Raw genomic sequence first — 16302 nt, forward strand, 5'->3', positions numbered from 1 at the left:
TGGCTCATTGAACCATCATGTCTCCTTTTAATTAAGACATCCAGAAAGGGTAGTTTGCCATCTTTTTCGACCTCCATGGTAAATCTGATGGCTGGGTGTATGGAATTGATGTGGTCGCGGAATTGGTCTAGAGCAGGCTGGCCATGTGGCCAGATGACAAAGGTGTCATCAACGTACCTCTTCCATAAGGTCAGACTGCCACTCTACGCCCGACCTTATGGAAGAGGTACGTTGATGACACCTTTGTCATCTGGCCACATGGCCAGCCTGCTCTAGACCAATTCCGCGACCACATCAATTCCATACACCCAGCCATCAGATTTACCATGGAGGTCGAAAAAGATGGCAAACTACCCTTTCTGGATGTCTTAATTAAAAGGAGACATGATGGTTCAATGAGCCACTCTGTCTACAGGAAAGCTACCCATACAGATGCTTACTTGAAACCGGATTCCCACCACCATCCATCCCAGAAGAACTGCCTCATCAAGACTCTATACCATAGAGCCCAATGCATTTCCGACCAGGAACACATTACCAGTGAACTCAAGCACGTACACCAGGCTCTCAGGGCTAATGGCTACTCCGACTACACAATCCGCAAAGCCATCACTCCAGTCATGAAGAAGGATCCTCTTGTGGAGCCACTCAAAACCATCACCTTACCCTACATTGCAGGGGTCACTAAAAAGATCTCCAAAATCCTGAATAAACACAAGATCCAGGTCCGATTCAACACAGTACACAAAATCCGTGATTTAGTTCCATCTGTAAAAGATGCTCTTCCAGACATACAGTACCCGGGCGTTTACAAACTAAAGTGCCTCTGTGGTAGTAGCTACATTGGAGAAACCAAAAGACATATCTCGGACCGCATCCGCGAACATAAAGCAGACTTGAAACACGGTAAGACGAACTCCTCGGCCGTGGCAGATCACTGTTACAATTCAGTGGGCTCACATGACATTGACTTCTCCAAGACGGAGGTTCTTTGCAAACCAACTGGCTACCATGAGAGATTCGTTCATGAGGCCATTCACATATACAAGCACAGAGACAATTTCAACCGAGAAGATGGATTCAGGCTTAGTAACCACTGGAAAGATGTGTTAAATCATTTCTGTTCTTAATTAATTGTAATTTTACGATGACCTTCAGACCGCAGCTCTTTCGCCAGCATTGCCTCTTAATACCTCTCACACCACGGTTAATGGTATGGTTTACAACATGGAGTATACTAGGGCTTCGCAGCTGTCTCTCTCCCCCTCCTCTGTTCCGACCATGGACGAACTCGTCCGTCTGAACGGGGCCCGTAGCTATCCGTGGTACGGAAATTTGAGGGTAAGAATCCACCCATTTTTTCGCCATATAGCATTGTGATATATAACGACTTATGGTTGGTAGCTTAGCTGATTGGAGAATATAGAGTTTATTGATAACATGAAGGTAATTTATATTTTAGTTTTTATTGGTTCACTATATAGTACTGTGAATAGCTCAGATGTGTAGTCATTTCTGTGACCAGTCACCAGCAAATCACCCAGTTATTTCAATGCTAAATTCGCCTAGTTATTTCAATGCTAAATTCTCCTGTTTTGATTTGTACTAAGTGCCTCGGTGAATGTGTATGCTCTGACTTCAACGTAACTATTTCTGTAGCAGTTACAAGCGAATGCCTTAATTTAGCTATTTCAATGCTAAATTCTATGCTAATTCCTTTTAACAATGGGTGCCTCTGCGGATGTGTATGCTTTAACTTTTAACATAGCTATTTCTGTGACCAGTCACAAGCTAATCATTCAGCCTTTTCAATGCTAAATTTTATGCTAATTCCTTCGTCAAGGCTCTTTGTTCCTCTCACACAGCTTAAAAGCCGTGATCTGAACGTGGCTCTCTCACTCCAGCGCTGTCCTACCAGACAGTCTCGCTCCCTTCACCTGATGAAGGCCGCTTGTGTTGTGGCCGAAACGTCGTGAGAATATTATTGTGTTATTTTATTTTATCAATTTATTCTTTTATTCTCATTCTACGTGACTTTACCGAAAGAACCAAAGAAGATACATCAAAACTGACAAGCAGGTCGTCTGGGGACAGGGAAATACCCTTGATTGTTGATACCAGGTGAGTAGAATTTTGTACCGCAGAGGTGGTCTTTCCAGTGAAAGGACGCAGGATTTCAGACAAAAAACGAGCTAGTTTGTAGGTGGGGGAGCTGATAGTAGAAACTATGGGACGAAGAGGTGTATCAACTTTATGTATTTTTGGTAAGCCGTATAATCTTGGTGGCCTGGCAGCAGAAGGTTTCAACGAAAACTGTTTAGATTGATCAATTAATGCGGTTGAATCAGAAATTATTTTGTTGGTTTGTGTGACGAGGCTGTTGGTGGGATCTCTTTTTATTTTTGTATAACTACCATTGTCGAGTAATTCTTTAATTTTGTTGTTGTATTCTATTTTATCCATGATAACAGTAGCATTGCCTTTGTCAGCTGAGAGAACTACAATATCATTCCTCTTTTTTAATTTATATAATTCAAAACGCTCATCTTTGCTGAGGTTGCTAGCTGGCATCTTAGCGTTTTTGAGGGTTGCAGCGATTTCAGATCTTGCTACGTCTGCAGCGATGTGACCCAGGCCCCTGAGAGCAACGTCTACTTGGGCAATTATATCATTAACTGGTATGTGTTTAGGTGTGACTGCAAAGTTTAGACCTTTAGCTAAAACGGATTTCAGACCATCGGAAATAGAACTGTTACTGCGATTAATTACGACTTTATTAACGTCTAACTTTTTGGTGTGTGGGTCCGGTCTTTTGTTTAAGAGGAGGTTAAATTTGGAAATCAGGTTTTCCTTACATTTGGTCGACATAGTAGCAGCTGAAGAGGCAGTCATATTGTCTACATGTTCCCAATCCGATGTGGACATTATTGCCGTCAATGATAAGTGTGATTTGTAGAGTGTCTTGTCTAACTGATCTAGTTCTGTGCGTATAAGTCTGATTTTTTCTGAGATAAGAGCTAAGCTAGTTTTGAAAAGAATTCGTTTCGCATTAGAAGAAGTTACAGTAGCAGAGGTGAGTGTAAATGCGATTGGTATTACCCCAGAGTCGCGGCATCTCTTCAGGAAGGTGAGAGACTCGATCAGCTGAGCTTTCTTATCCCGGAGTTTGTTGAAGGATCTTAAAGTTATGTGAAAACCCTCCCCGTAGAGGCGATTAAATTTTGATTTAAAGCTTTCGTGACTGCAGTAATTCATATTCTTAGTTTTTTCGGTAAAGTCACGTTGAAGAGAAACAACAAAATAACAAAATATATATAAAACAATAAAAAATTCTCACGACGTTTCGACCATAACTCAAACGGTCATCATCAGGTGTGTCGGTTTGCATAAATTTATTTTGAAAACGGCATATTTATTTATTTATTTATATATAAATAACTTTTGCGTCACGCGCAACGATTGGCTGTTTGCCAGGACTAGTCCATCTATTTTTTGAAAAGAGGAGGGGGGAGACGAAATTTGTTTTTATGTATGCTGTCTGAAAGGCACTGTAAGCGTGAACAATCAATCAAGAACTGAAATGATTTATCAAATCTTTCCAATGATTGCTAAGATAGAATCCATCTTCTCGGTTGAAATTGTCTCTGTGTTTGTATATGTGGATAGCCTCATGAACGAATCTCTCATGGAAGCCAGATGGCTTACAAAGAACCTCCGTCTTGGAAAAGTCAATGGCATGTGAGCCTACTGAATTAGAACAATGATCTGCTACGGCTGAGGTGTTGGTCCTACCGTGTTTAAGGTCTGCTTTATGTTCACGAATGCGGTCCGAGATATGGCGTTTGGTTTCTCCAATGTAACTACTACCACAGAGGCAACTTAGTTTGTAGACACCAGGGTATTGTATGTCCGGAATCACATCTTTTACAGACGGAACCAGATCACGGATTTTATGTAATGTGTTGAAACGGACCTGGATCTTGTGTTTATTTAAGATTTTGGAGATCTTTTTTGTGATCCCAGCAATGTAGGGTAAAGTGATGGTTTTGAAAGGCTCCTCAAGAGGGTTCTTCTTCATGGTTTGAGTGATAGCTTTGCGGATTGTATAGTCGGAGTAACCATTAGCCCTAAGAGCTTGGTGTACGTGCTTGAGTTCACTGCTTATGTGTTCCTGGTCGGATATGCATTGGGCTCTATGATACAGAGTCTTGATGAGAGAATTCTTCTGTGATGGATGGTGGTGGGAATCCGGTTTCAGATAAGCATCCGTATGGGTAGCTTTCCTGTAGACAGAGTGGCTCATTGAACCATCAGGTCTCTTTTTAATTAGGACATCCAAAAAAGGTATCTTGCCATCTATTTCGACTTCCATGGTAAATCTGATGGCTGGGTGTATGGAATTGATGTGGTCGAAGAATTGGTCTAGAGCAGGCCGGCCATGTGGCCAGATGACAAAAGTGTCATCCACGTACCTCTTCCATAAGGTTGGGCGCAGAGTGGCAGTCTGGATGGCGTCAGTCTCAAATTTCTCCATGAAAATGTTAGCTATAACTGGAGAAAGGGGGGAGCCCATTGGGGTGCCCTCAGTTTGTTTGTAGAAAGTTCCATTCCAAGTGAAGTATGTATTGGTTAAACAGTGTCTCACCAGGGGGGGTACCTCAGTGTTTAGTCCTTGATGAACCAAGTCTTCAATGATTGCAATGGTGTCAGGTACAGGAACCTTGGTGAATAAGGAAACTACATCAAAACTGACAAGCAGGTCGTCTGGGGACAGGGAAATACCCTTGATTGTTGATACCAGGTGAGTAGAATTTTGTACCGCAGAGGTGGTCTTTCCAGTGAAAGGACGCAGGATTTCAGACAAAAAACGAGCTAGTTTGTAGGTGGGGGAGCTGATAGTAGAGACTATGGGACGAAGAGGTGTATCAACTTTATGTATTTTTGGTAAGCCGTATAATCTTGGCGGCCTGGCAGCAGAAGGTTTCAACGAAAACTGTTTAGATTGATCAATTAATGCGGTTGAATCAGAAATTATTTTGTTGGTTTGTGTGACGAGGCTGTTGGTGGGATCTCTTTTTATTTTTGTATAACTACCATCGTCGAGTAATTCTTTAATTTTGTTGTTGTATTCTATTTTATCCATGATAACAGTAGCATTGCCTTTGTCAGCTGAGAGAACTACAATATCATTCCTCTTTTTTAATTTATATAATTCAAAACGCTCATCTTTGCTGAGGTTGCTAGCTGGCATCTTAGCGTTTTTGAGGGTTGCAGCGATTTCAGATCTTATTACGTCTGCAGCGATGTGACCCAGGCCCCTGAGAGCAACGTCTACTTGGGCAATTATATCATTAACTGGTATGTGTTTAGGTGTGACTGCAAAGTTTAGACCTTTAGCTAAAACGGATTTCAGACCATCGGAAATAGAACTGTTACTGCGATTAATTACGACTTTATTAACGTCTAACTTTTTGGTGTGTGGGTCCGGTCTTTTGTTTAAGAGGAGGTTAAATTTGGAAATCAGGTTTTCCTTACATTTGGTCGACATAGTAGCAGCTGAAGAGGCAGTCATATTGTCTACATGTTCCCAATCCGATGTGGACATTATTGCCGTCAATGATAAGTGTGATTTGTAGAGTGTCTTGTCTAACTGATCTAGTTCTGTGCGTATAAGTCTGATTTTTTCTGAGATAAGAGCTAAGCTAGTTTTGAAAAGAATTCGTTTCGCATTAGAAGAAGTTACAGTAGCAGAGGTGAGTGTAAATGCGATTGGTATTACCCCAGAGTCGCGGCATCTCTTCAGGAAGGTGAGAGACTCGATCAGCTGAGCTTTCTTATCCCGGAGTTTGTTGAAGGATCTTAAAGTTATGTGAAAACCCTCCCCGTAGAGGCGATTAAATTTTGATTTAAAGCTTTCGTGACTGCAGTAATTCATATTCTTAGTTTTTTCGGTAAAGTCACGTTGAAGAGAAACAACAAAATAACAAAATATATATAAAACAATAAAAAATTCTCACGACGTTTCGACCATAACTCAAACGGTCATCATCAGGTGTGTCGGTTTGCATAAATTTATTTTGAAAACGGCATATTTATTTATTTATATATAAATAACTTTTGCGTCACGCGCAACGATTGGCTGTTTGCCAGGACTAGTCCATCTATTTTTTGAAAAGAGGAGGGGGGAGACGAAATTTGTTTTTATGTATGCTGTCTGAAAGGCACTGTAAGCGTGAACAATCAATCAAGAACTGAAATGATTTATCAAATCTTTCCAATGATTGCTAAGATAGAATCCATCTTCTCGGTTGAAATTGTCTCTGTGTTTGTATATGTGGATAGCCTCATGAACGAATCTCTCATGGAAGCCAGATGGCTTACAAAGAACCTCCGTCTTGGAAAAGTCAATGGCATGTGAGCCTACTGAATTAGAACAATGATCTGCTACGGCCGAGGTGTTGGTCCTACCGTGTTTAAGGTCTGCTTTATGTTCACGAATGCGGTCCGAGATATGGCGTTTGGTTTCTCCAATGTAACTACTACCACAGAGGCAACTTAGTTTGTAGACACCAGGGTATTGTATGTCCGGAATCACATCTTTTACAGACGGAACCAGATCACGGATTTTATGTAATGTGTTGAAACGGACCTGGATCTTGTGTTTATTTAAGATTTTGGAGATCTTTTTTGTGATCCCAGCAATGTAGGGTAAAGTGATGGTTTTGAAAGGCTCCTCAAGAGGGTTCTTCTTCATGGTTTGAGTGATAGCTTTGCGGATTGTATAGTCGGAGTAACCATTAGCCCTAAGAGCTTGGTGTACGTGCTTGAGTTCACTGCTTATGTGTTCCTGGTCGGATATGCATTGGGCTCTATGATACAGAGTCTTGATGAGAGAATTCTTCTGTGATGGATGGTGGTGGGAATCCGGTTTCAGATAAGCATCCGTATGGGTAGCTTTCCTGTAGACAGAGTGGCTCATTGAACCATCAGGTCTCTTTTTAATTAGGACATCCAAAAAAGGTATCTTGCCATCTATTTCGACTTCCATGGTAAATCTGATGGCTGGGTGTATGGAATTGATGTGGTCGAAGAATTGGTCTAGAGCAGGCCGGCCATGTGGCCAGATGACAAAAGTGTCATCCACGTACCTCTTCCATAAGGTTGGGCGCAGAGTGGCAGTCTGGATGGCGTCAGTCTCAAATTTCTCCATGAAAATGTTAGCTATAACTGGAGAAAGGGGGGAGCCCATTGGGGTGCCCTCAGTTTGTTTGTAGAAAGTTCCATTCCAAGTGAAGTATGTATTGGTTAAACAGTGTCTCACCAGGGGGGGTACCTCAGTGTTTAGTCCTTGATGAACCAAGTCTTCAATGATTGCAATGGTGTCAGGTACAGGAACCTTGGTGAATAAGGAAACTACATCAAAACTGACAAGCAGGTCGTCTGGGGACAGGGAAATACCCTTGATTGTTGATACCAGGTGAGTAGAATTTTGTACCGCAGAGGTGGTCTTTCCAGTGAAAGGACGCAGGATTTCAGACAAAAAACGAGCTAGTTTGTAGGTGGGGGAGCTGATAGTAGAGACTATGGGACGAAGAGGTGTATCAACTTTATGTATTTTTGGTAAGCCGTATAATCTTGGCGGCCTGGCAGCAGAAGGTTTCAACGAAAACTGTTTAGATTGATCAATTAATGCGGTTGAATCAGAAATTATTTTGTTGGTTTGTGTGACGAGGCTGTTGGTGGGATCTCTTTTTATTTTTGTATAACTACCATCGTCGAGTAATTCTTTAATTTTGTTGTTGTATTCTATTTTATCCATGATAACAGTAGCATTGCCTTTGTCAGCTGAGAGAACTACAATATCATTCCTCTTTTTTAATTTATATAATTCAAAACGCTCATCTTTGCTGAGGTTGCTAGCTGGCATCTTAGCGTTTTTGAGGGTTGCAGCGATTTCAGATCTTGCTACGTCTGCAGCGATGTGACCCAGGCCCCTGAGAGCAACGTCTACTTGGGCAATTATATCATTAACTGGTATGTGTTTAGGTGTGACTGCAAAGTTTAGACCTTTAGCTAAAACGGATTTCAGACCATCGGAAATAGAACTGTTACTGCGATTAATTACGACTTTATTAACGTCTAACTTTTTGGTGTGTGGGTCCGGTCTTTTGTTGAAAAGGAGGTTAAATTTGGAAATCAGGTTTTCCTTACATTTGGTCGACATAGTAGCAGCTGAAGAGGCAGTCATATTGTCTACATGTTCCCAATCCGATGTGGACATTATTGCCGTCAATGATAAGTGTGATTTGTAGAGTGTCTTGTCTAACTGATCTAGTGCTGTGCGTATAAGTCTGATTTTTTCTGAGATAAGAGCTAAGCTAGTTTTGAAAAGAATTCGTTTCGCATTAGAAGAAGTTACAGTAGCAGAGGTGAGTGTAAATGCGATTGGTATTACCCCAGAGTCGCGGCATCTCTTCAGGAAGGTGAGAGACTCGATCAGCTGAGCTTTCTTATCCCGGAGTTTGTTGAAGGATCTTAAAGTTATGTGAAAACCCTCCCCGTAGAGGCGATTAAATTTTGATTTAAAGCTTTCGTGACTGCAGTAATTCATATTCTTAGTTTTTTCGGTAAAGTCACGTTGAAGAGAAACAACAAAATAACAAAATATATATAAAACAATAAAAAATTCTCACGACGTTTCGACCATAACTCAAACGGTCATCATCAGGTGTGTCGGTTTGCATAAATTTATTTTGAAAACGGCATATCCGACCAGGAACACATAAGCAGTGAACTCAAGCACGTACACCAAGCTCTTAGGGCTAATGGTTACTCCGACTATACAATCCGCAAAGCTATCACTCAAACCATGAAGAAGAACCCTCTTGAGGAGCCTTTCAAAACCATCACTTTACCCTACATTGCTGGGATCACAAAAAAGATCTCCAAAATCTTAAATAAACACAAGATCCAGGTCCGTTTCAACACATTACATAAAATCCGTGATCTGGTTCCGTCTGTAAAAGATGTGATTCCGGACATACAATACCCTGGTGTCTACAAACTAAGTTGCCTCTGTGGTAGTAGTTACATTGGAGAAACCAAACGCCATATCTCGGACCGCATTCGTGAACATAAAGCAGACCTTAAACACGGTAGGACCAACACCTCGGCCGTAGCAGATCATTGTTCTAATTCAGTAGGCTCACATGCCATTGACTTTTCCAAGACGGAGGTTCTTTGTAAGCCATCTGGCTTCCATGAGAGATTCGTTCATGAGGCTATCCACATATACAAACACAGAGACAATTTCAACCGAGAAGATGGATTCTATCTTAGCAATCATTGGAAAGATTTGATAAATCATTTCAGTTCTTGATTGATTGTTCACGCTTACAGTGCCTTTCAGACAGCATACATAAAAACAAATTTCGTCTCCCCCCTCCTCTTTTCAAAAAATAGATGGACTAGTCCTGGCAAACAGCCAATCGTTGCGCGTGACGCAAACGTTATTTATATATATATAAATAAATAAATATGCCGTTTTCAAAATAAATTTATGCAAACCGACACACCTGATGATGACCGTTTGAGTTATGGTCGAAACGTCGTGAGAATTTTTTATTGTTTTATATATATTTTGTTATTTTGTTGTTTCTCTTCAACGTGACTTTACCGAAAAAACTAAGAATATGAATTACTGCAGTCACGAAAGCTTTAAATCAAAATTTATTAGAGACATCTTCATCTAGCAAGTAATAGACCATGGTTGATAAATATTACAATGATAGATGAATCTATGAAGATGTAAAACAATTATGATGACGTTCTCTGGTCTGACACTGGTGAGACTAGGCCCTAAAGAAGGCTGTATCTGGTACGGCTATTTAAGTACAAGCAATGGACAGGAAGTACCAGATCAATGGGCTCGCATAATGCGCACGCATAATGTACGTTGATTCATTAATCCTCCCCCCCCACCTTGGACAAGAAGAGTGCACAAGTGTTGTCATCACATCTACGCCTCTATATAAGGAACGAAATAGGTGGAGTTCTCTACAAATCTGGCTGTCGCCTGATGAAGCTAGTTGTGATTACTAGCAAAACATATTCTTTGGGTCTTTCGGTAAAGTCACGTAGATGGTTCAAAGAAAATAACCATCTACGTGACTTTACCTAAAGACCCAAAGAATATGAATTCCTGCAGTCACGAAAGCTTTAAATCAAGATTTACTAGCAAAACGTCGTACTCAGATTGTAAATGTTGTGGCTTGTCTCTCCAACACACCGGTGTGCTGTACTAGTGATGAATCGGCATGTTCTGTTTACATGACATCTCTTACTAATTATGGCGAGTTTGACTAGACATTTCTATATTTATGCGATCTAACCCAAAAAAACTGTATTATAGAAGTAATTGTGTTTTGTCGTTTTTCAGAATGTGGCTGGATCCCCGTAGCAGAACGCAGAGTGAACAGCCGGATCGTGGGAGGCTACGAAGCAAGGCTCTGAGAATGGCCCTGGCAAGAGAGCCTGCACAACTTCAACAGACTGACCTGTGGGGGCTCCCTCTTCAGTGACCGCTGGGTTGTGAGTGCTGCTCATTGCTTCCAGAGGTGGTGAGCGTTTCTGTTGCTTCACATGTCTTGTGAACACTTTACTCTGAGCTATAAATGCTCTGATACGTGCATTGTCCTGGTACTGTTCGCCTTTTGACGTTCTCTGGTCTGTCACTGGTGAAACTAGGTGCTAAAGAAGGCCGTCTCTGGTGTAGGCCAAAGACAATGCATATATTATTATCAGAGCAAGTTTATTCGCATGTTCACCACAAGTACGTGTGGTTAATACAAACTTGATTCCTTACTAAACGTGTTTGAACATCTTAACACCTTGAATTTAAAGCTTTCGTGACTGCAGGGATTCATATTCTTGGTTCTTTCGGTAAAGTCACGTAGAAAGCACCAAGAATATCTTAACACCTGTTTTATTGCCAGAAAGGGTAAACCCTATTTTTATTTGTCATACTTTAAAAGGATGCATTGTGTTAAATGTTACACACACAGCAGACAAGTTTGATAATCACAACTTCCAGCCCTTTGTCGGACCGCTTTTGGGATGAAGGCCTTCGCACACCGTGTTGGTCATGGGGTGTTGTTCGACCATACCTCACCACACTGGTCAGGAATAACTGTATCTGTGGTTGGGAATCAAGCTTGGGGAATTAAAACGTGGGCCAACAGTTTCGTAAGTGCAGTGTGCTAACCAATGAACCACCGCTGCTCCCACTCACACAATGAATCACAACACCATTAGAAGATATTTTTTGTAGAATTTTATTGCAGAAAGAGTTATGAATATAAGTGGAATAGGGATTAAGCATCTCATATTTTTTCACATTCAGGTATAATTTTTCGAAGTGCACTTGCAATCGTGATGCGTGCCGGCGCCACAGTCCAAATTTGCTTACTTGTAAAACTGACCCACACGAATTACTCAGTTGAGATTATACAGAGCAGCAGTCATCACCCCTACCGAAATAACTTGGCAGGACCCTCCTGAAAAAGTCCTGAGACTCAATGAGGCTTACCTTGGTAAAAAAAAAAACATAATGCTCTATATTATTTGATGCTGAATGTGGTGGCTGTGTATTTACCCCCCTAGTAACAACCCAAACACCTGGACGGTATACCTGGGCCTGCACTCTCAGAACGATCTCAGCGCTTCAACTGTCGTGGCCAGAAGCGTCAACAGAATCCTCATCCACGAGCGCTACAACGGAAGCAGCCATGACTATGACATTGCTCTTATGGAGCTGTCAGAACTTATTTCCTTCATCGATTACATACAGCCAGTTTGCCTCCCACCTCGCTTTCAGAAGTTTCCCTACCCAGGGAAATCATGCTTCATTTCTGGTTGGGGAAAAATTTTGAAGGTGGTAAGTCCATAGGTGAAATATTCCAAACCTGGGAAAACACGTGATTTCAGAAGATACTTTGACCACTAAATAGAGCATAGTTTGAGATATTATTTAGTATCCATAGCTCAGTGTCTATGGTGTAAGAACAAAGCAACCACAGTATTGTCATGTTTTGAGCCTCCACACGACCCGATTAACATTCTAATAAAATCGATCTTCTCATAGAAAGCAGTTCCCTTCTGTTTAAACTCAGGATTACAACCCTTGAGTTGTTTACATTGGGTTAAATGTAGCACCTCTAATGTACAACATATACAAATATCAAAAATCCATTGCTATGCCCACGATTCAAGGCATGTATCGTGATTTTAATGTATGAATCGGTGCAATGTTATTTTCCGACGGCACAAGTTAAACATAATCGATAGTTGAACATTTATTTTATTTCGGGGGAATGTTTGTATAATGAAAAACAAATATAATATACACATCTCTTCTACTGAACAATTCCTTTGATTTAATGGAGGCTCAAATTTTTGTTCGGAAACATTTTTTTGTAAAAATCCTTTGGAATAATGATGGCAGTCGGGTAGCAGAGCTCTCTGGTGCTCGAGGAATATCTGTAATAGGCATTAAGCTGATATACAGGTGATATGTTGTTAACATTTAAATGTACCACAATCTAAGTCTTGATGAAATATAGTACTTCACTTTAAGATGTTTTCTTGTTCGTGTTTTTGTTTTTTTGTTTGTTGTGGTTGCACCCGATTCAAGAGCCGAATGGCTCACAGGGCTATACCAAAGTAAATAAATAACTGGAACTGAAACACGGTTTCCAACACGAATTCTTGTCCTGAACAGGCTGCACACCCGACCAGCTTCAGGAGGCTTCAGTAGAGATCTTCAAGACGTGCGTCACCCCAGGGCCGCAGGCCTATAGCCCATCTCTAATCACCAACAGGATGCTGTGTGCAGGGTACCTCGAAGGAGGGGTGGACACCTGCCAAGTGAGCTGCCATAACAACCAACAAGATGCAATTTTGATTTAAAGCTTTCGTGACTGCAGTGATTCATATTCTTGGTTCTTTCGGTGAAGTCACGTTGAAGGGAAACTAAAATATATGCGAGAATTGTATTGTTTTATATATTTTATTATTTGTTTCCCTTCAACGTGACTTTACCGAAAGAACCAAGAATATGCAACTCTCTTGCCTAAAAACCATCTGGAGCACATGACGACTATGGGCTCAATTATGTTCCACCAGGGGGAACTCGGAAAGCAAACTTCTCCAATCAATTCATGAACACATTTTGGTACCAATTTACTGGAAGGAGCGTGGGTGGGCCAACATCAACTCGACCTTCAACAACAATGTCCTCCTTCAGGATCCCAGTCCCATTGAACATTTCAAGCTGGCCTCAGTTGTACTGCTCTTTGCATTGAACATTTAAACCTAATTATCGGGCCTTTTGACATCCCCTCTTTGATATCATGACATGCCATTGCTTATACTGGATCACTGTAATCATCGCTCCATCAGGCCTCCTTGTTCGTCAGTCAACTTCTAACATTGGTGTCGTGTGTGTCTGTTGCAGGGAGACTCTGGGGGTCTCTTGGTTTGCCAGGACTCAAACGGCCGCTGGTTTTGGTACCTCTCTGGAATCACCAGCTGGGGCTATGGCTGTGCACGGGCTTACCAGCCAGGTGTTTACAGCAGGGTCACCAAATTCTTGGACTGGATTCACCAGAACATGCAGTAGTCTATTATACCATCCTGCACCGATATAATACTATAGATCATGGATATTAATGATGGGAACTGTAAATCAAAATAATTGATGCAGGCAATCAATATGTAAAAAATAAACACATTGTAAATTGTTGTTAAAATGTTCATTTATATCGCTGAATACTATATTTTAACTGCACCAGAATGTAACAAGGTTTGCAAGTCAATAGATGAACAAAGGTTTTGGGTCAAATCAGACAACTCTGATAGTTGTTTACATGGTATTTTGGTTTTGCAACACCTGTAATGGGGCCTGGCAGAGCAAAAATGCATATGATGTTAAAACCACTGGACCAAGGTGGAAGGGTGATTGTTGGCATTGGCAGGAGATGAATACAGAACTTTATATTTTTCAATGTTGCTTAATTCTGTCAACATTGACACAATGGACAATTGATGGACTGTCTAAAATATTTGACCCAACCTGATTATACATGACAGCAAAATTAATTGCTGTCTAAACTATATACGATGCATTTATTTGTTATATTTTGACCTGTGCCATCAACTCGCGTCTCTCATACATTAATTGCAATGGCTGTTGAGCAGTAGGGGTACTCAGGCGATCTATAGATCTTCTAGGGGACCACTGCAATGATCGGCGCATCCAGACGAGATGATGCGTTCCACAGGGAGAACGTCCTTCATGGAGGTTGTCTAAGAGTGTGTCCATGGCAAGGTTATCGGTGATTTACCTTCACCTTCCCTGGTCAACACAGCCCATGAGTTTGTGAGTTTTGGTTTAATAACTACATAAAAAAGAGTGGTTTTGCACAAGGAGGCTGCAAAAAAAACAAGTTTGTGATGCAATTCGCTTGTCACATTAAAGTTACTTAAGATGCCTCTGTGTAAATGGCCTGATATCAAAACCATTGTCATAGTGTGCATAAGAAAACTATGGGAAAATGTAATGAAGAAAATACTTTATGGAAATATAAAAAAAAACATTTTAACTGTTTTTGTGGTATTCCAAAAATCATGGCATATTTGATTGGGTAAGATGGTTTACTAGTTGGGGTTTGAAAATGGCAATGATCCTTCATAATGTGAAAGACTGAAAGCTGCTCTTATGAAATTTAAACTTTCTTTTTAAAAACTGATTCACACAAAGCGACATGCTATTTGCCACAGCAATCCGTAATTTATCTAATGCATTTGGAAATCGATGTATGCTTAATAGTAATCTGGTGAATAAAGATTTAAAATGTGTAAAGTATAACATGTGTGTGCCTGGGTGACTTTTGGTCAAATCTTGAGATTAGGGATCTTATAAAAAGTTATACGACTTTCTATCAAAACCTCCGCCGCAGGGGCCGATCTTGACACTGCTGGCACAAGTCATCAACGAGTCCAATCAGTTCCAAATCGTCTTGTGCCACATCAGTCCATCTCTTTTCGAGCCTGTGCCACACCTGTTTAGACCCAACTAGTCAAACAGAAGCTGATTCGGCATGCCGTAGATGTGCATGCAGGATATATGACCCAGACAACTCAGCCCTCGCTTGACAGAGGGGCTCACTGATGATGGGAATGCATCCAGATCTTTGAAGGATCTGTGAGCTCACACAATCGTCTGGTTAAACCCAGGATAGATTGTAGGCAGGCTAGCCTGAATGTTTAAAACCGGCACAGATGTTCCATTCGAGGGCTCCACATTTCGCAAGCTTAGAGAAGTGACAACTGTGGTGGAGAAAACCCAGAGCTTTGAAGTGATAGACCAAGTTCCTTCCACACAGCGTTATGCAGATAATGAAAATATACTGCCGCTCGAGTGATTCGTATTGAGGCATGGGCTCCCAAAACAGGAGCTAGTCATAATCACACTACCCAGGTATGGAGCATTTTATGAAATAAAATACCCAGGCAGGTGCTTTGTGTTTGTGGGGCTGATGGTAAGGCATCATCTATTCGTAGCGTGCACCTATGAAGGCCGGAAGAGTTCACAAGGTGTTGGATGGCCAGCACCATGGCAAACCGCCTTTGTCTCCGCAGTTGCGATGCTTACCACACCAGGTACTCATTTGAGGCTGAGTCGACCTTGGGGAGGCCCAAGATCGGTTCAGATAATCGTCACTGGTGTTAGCGGAAATCGAACTCGTGTTGCTGGGTTTATAGCGCTGCGGACTAACCATTGCACCCCATCGCTCCCCACTATTCATGTTTCTCTCAACAACAAACATAGATCCCCCGTATAGCCTTAACAGATTAATGGGAGAAGTGCTGTTAGTGAGAACCCATGAAGGCCGACACGCCACACGAGGGAGTGGGTGGCCAGCACTACGCCCGGCCGCCTTTGTCTCCCTAGTGGCGATGTTTACAGCCCACCAGGTACTCGTTTTAGGCTGAGTCGCCCTAGGGCAAGTCCTGGACCGGTTCAGATTATCGTCACTGGTGTTGTCCGTGAGCGGGAATCGGGACTTGGGTCGCCAGGTAGCGCAGCGCGTTAACCGCTACACTACCGCTCCCCATATTTGTTTCTCTCACAAACTCTCACACACGCTTTTTCTCTGTCACTCCCTCTCACGCAAACACACACTCTCTGTCCCTCTCTCATTCTCTCTCAATGATTCACTCCGTCTCACGCTCTGTCTCAAC

At 41.6% G+C, this 16302-nt stretch overlaps 1 long non-coding RNA gene across 1 annotated transcript; it reads left to right on the forward strand.

Annotated features, from left to right (window-relative positions):
* Window positions 1-10441: 10441 nt before the first annotated feature.
* LOC142931234 (uncharacterized) lies at window positions 10442-14923 on the forward strand. The gene is made up of 2 exons (XR_012947242.1): window positions 10442-10616; window positions 13514-14923. It is a non-coding gene; the product is annotated as an uncharacterized LOC142931234 (long non-coding RNA).
* The last annotated feature ends 1379 nt before the right edge of the window (window positions 14924-16302 follow it).

The sequence above is a fragment of the Petromyzon marinus genome, chromosome 51 (genome assembly GCF_048934315.1).
Source record: "Petromyzon marinus isolate PM22_M1 ecotype Great Lakes invasive population chromosome 51, UKy_Petmar_22M1.pri1.0, whole genome shotgun sequence".
In the NCBI taxonomy this organism is placed as follows: Eukaryota; Metazoa; Chordata; class Hyperoartia; order Petromyzontiformes; family Petromyzontidae; genus Petromyzon; species Petromyzon marinus.